The sequence below is a fragment of the Mustela erminea genome, chromosome 9 (genome assembly GCF_009829155.1).
Source record: "Mustela erminea isolate mMusErm1 chromosome 9, mMusErm1.Pri, whole genome shotgun sequence".
Taxonomy (NCBI): Eukaryota; Metazoa; Chordata; class Mammalia; order Carnivora; family Mustelidae; genus Mustela; species Mustela erminea.
Genome location: NC_045622.1, coordinates 30,616,752 through 30,620,040, shown reverse-complemented (window position 1 = coordinate 30,620,040; position 3,289 = coordinate 30,616,752). Strand labels below are relative to the sequence as shown.

At 35.9% G+C, this 3,289-nt stretch overlaps 1 pseudogene; it reads left to right on the top strand.

Moving 5' to 3' along the window:
- The first annotated feature begins 886 nt into the window (after positions 1-886).
- Positions 887-1,750, top strand: LOC116599670 (annotated as a pseudogene).
- Positions 1,751-3,289: the final 1,539 nt, after the last annotated feature.

Below are 3,289 nucleotides of genomic sequence, written 5' to 3'. Positions count from 1 at the left end.
CATACAAATGGCTATCAGACACATGAAAAAATGTTCATCATCACTAGTCCTCAGGGAGATGCAAATTAAAACCACATTGAGATATCACTTTACACCAGTTAGAATGGCCAAATTTAGCAAGACAGGAAACAACATGTGTTGGAGGGGATGTGGCAATGTCCTTTTTTTGTATGTTTCTTTTTAGTAGGTGATGGGGATAAAAGAGTACACTTGTTGTGATGAGCACTATATGATATATGGAAGTGTTGAATCACTATATTGCACAACTGAAACTAATATTGCACTGTTAGCTAATTGGCATTTAAATAACAACTTAAAATCTTAAAAATTATAGTGTTTCTTTGTGTAATAATTTAGTATCCTATTTTAGTGACTTGTCAACAAACAAATGTAGACTTAGGTTTACTTACCCTCCCTAATTATCTTTTTATGTCAAAATTTTTAAAATGGCTAAAATAGTCTAGAAGATGTAATGACTTTTGTCAAATGTTGACTTTGGTGGTAGTGAGGCTCCATTTATGTCAAAATGCATTTTAAAAGAAGTATTTTAAATAGAACAAATTAAAATTTAACAAGATAGAATAATTCAATTAAAGTAATTAAGGCACTATAAGATAAGGCACTGTCATTCTATATTTTTGTAAATGGTAACAAAAGGTAAAGAAGTAAGAGGATTTCAAGCATGGAAAATAGGCTATTTTGTTATTTCATTCTGCATGTCAATAATGTTCTGTGATGGTATAGATAGTATAATCCTTCTTTTGTACATATTTCTAAAGATGAAGGCTATCTTGTTTGTGTTATTTTTTTCTAGGTGAAATCTTTAAAAAAAGAAAAAACAGACAAACAAAAGAAAAGAAAGACAGCTCTTTTCCCATCTTCCAAGATGGTGGGCTAAAAAACTGAGAAACTGGATACTAAGGAGAAGAAACCTGAAGCCAAGAAGGCTAATGTCTGTAGAAAGGCTAAGAAGGGTAACCAGAAAGCTCAAATGCCAAAGAGGGGAAGCCCCACTGCAGCTGAAACCCTGTCCGGTTGAAAGAATTGGCAGATACTCCCCATCGGCTATGTATTCCAGAAAGGCCGTGTATGAGAGGAAGTATTTGGCAGCTAAATCCAGGGTTGAAAAGGAAAAAAAGAAGGTTCTTGCTACTGTCAAAAAACCAGTTGGTGGTTACAAGAATGGTGGTACCCAAGTGGTTAAACTTTGCAAAATGCCTAGGTATTATCCCACTGAAGGTGTGCCTGGAGCAGTCAGCACGTGAGAAAACTGCAAGCTAGCATCACCACTGGAACCATTTTGATCATCCTCTCTGGGCACCACAGAATCAATAGGGTAGTTTTCCGGAAAAAACTGAGTTTGCTACTTGTGACTGGACCTCTGTCCTTCAATCAAGTTCCTCTGTGTAGAACACACCAGAAATTCGTCATTGCCACTTCTACCAAAATTGGTATCAGCAGTGTGAAAATCTGCAAACATTTCACTGATGCTTATTTCAAGAAGAAGAAGTTGCATAAGTCCAGACACCAGGAGGGTGAGATCTTCCACACCAAGAAAGAGAAATATGAGATTACAGAGCAATGCAAGGTTGATCAGAAAGCTCTGGACTCAAAAATTCTGCCAAAAATCAAGTCTGTTCCTCAGCTTCAAGGCTAACTCCACTCTGTGTTTTCTCTCACAAATGGAATTTACCCTCACAAATTGGTGCTCTAAATTTCTTACAAAGAACCTAATTAAATAACTGATCCATTAAAAAAATTTAAAAACACATGTTGCAAAAAAAAAAAATGTTGCTGAAGCCATGTTATTGCAGTAGTTGTGAACTATAATGAAATGCTTAAATTACTAATGTGAATTTTTCCCTTACCATGTTCAGGGTTTTTACCTCAACACACTGATAGACATGCTGTGGTTTTGGTATGGTTACTGATGCAACAACTAGAGTGAGAAATCTGAGAAAAGATTCAAAGGATGGAAACTAGGTATACTGGAACATGAAAACTACCACTAAAGAAGTTGAACATGTTGATAGCAAACACAAAATGTCTTTGATGCCAGTTTTTGCTAAGTTACATTTTTTTCCAAATCCATTCTATATCACCATTCATATTCACAAATGCTTCCACATACCAACATGCCAAGAACTCTATCAGTTATACTTACACATTTTATCACATGTAATTCCCACCATAAAACTTGAGTAGGCTTTATTCCCATTGTAATCCACCTGGAGATTGGATTCTGGCTCTCATTTTTGAGTCAGGTAATGCTATACATGCTAAATGACCTGTCTTAAGGTTTTGTTTTGTTTTGCATTACTTTGTATTCTTATTCCTCTGTACCATGCAGTTCCAGACAGACATAACCAGTGGTTTTTAGCCTGGAGTGATTTTACCCCACAGGGGACACTTGGACTTGTCTGGAGGCATTTTTGATTGTGATAACAGTGTGGTTACTAAGTGGGTAGACCCCAAGAAAGCTGTCAAACAATCCATAATGCACAAGGAAGCACACACACACACACACACACACACCCCAATACACACACACATACACACACAAAGAATTATCTGTCAAAAATGTTTGCAATACTGAGGTTGAGAACCAGGTACAAAAAAAAAAAAAGGAAGAAATTAGGTAGCTAAATCATGAAAGAATAAGTCTTAAATTTATAGTGAACATGAACTCAACTAACTACAAACCAAAAGCATTTTTAGACTGAATATCGCTCAACTTATCCATTCTTTTGATAATCTAAATACATTTGGGGAGCAGGAGTGAAGAGTGAACACAGAGTTCCACTTATTCAATATTTATTAAACATTGGTCTTGTTCCAAATACTATCTATAAAAACATAAAAATAAATAAAACTGCATTGACATCCTTAGGAAGTTTGAACTCAAAAAAGGGGAGTCTGACTAGAAATCCAGTCATTTTTATGTAATCAGTAAGTGCTTTCATAGAGTTCTAACCTGAAAGGTCAATAAAACCTGTCTGGGGCAGAGAAGTCTTTCAGTGATGAAAACATAAAAGCAAAACAAAACAGAAATCCCAACACTTTCAATATTTAGGCTTTTGACTACAAATTGAGATATACTGCATGCTGGTCGAATCTCAATCTACTGGATTTTTAATGTGCCTAGTCATTATGTACTTTCTTTTTTTTTTTAAAGATTTTGTTTATTTATTTGACAGACAGAAATCACAAGTAGGCAGAGAGGCAGGCTGAGAGAGAGGAGGAAGCAGGCTCACTGCTGAGCAGAGAGCCCGATTTGGGGCTTGATCCC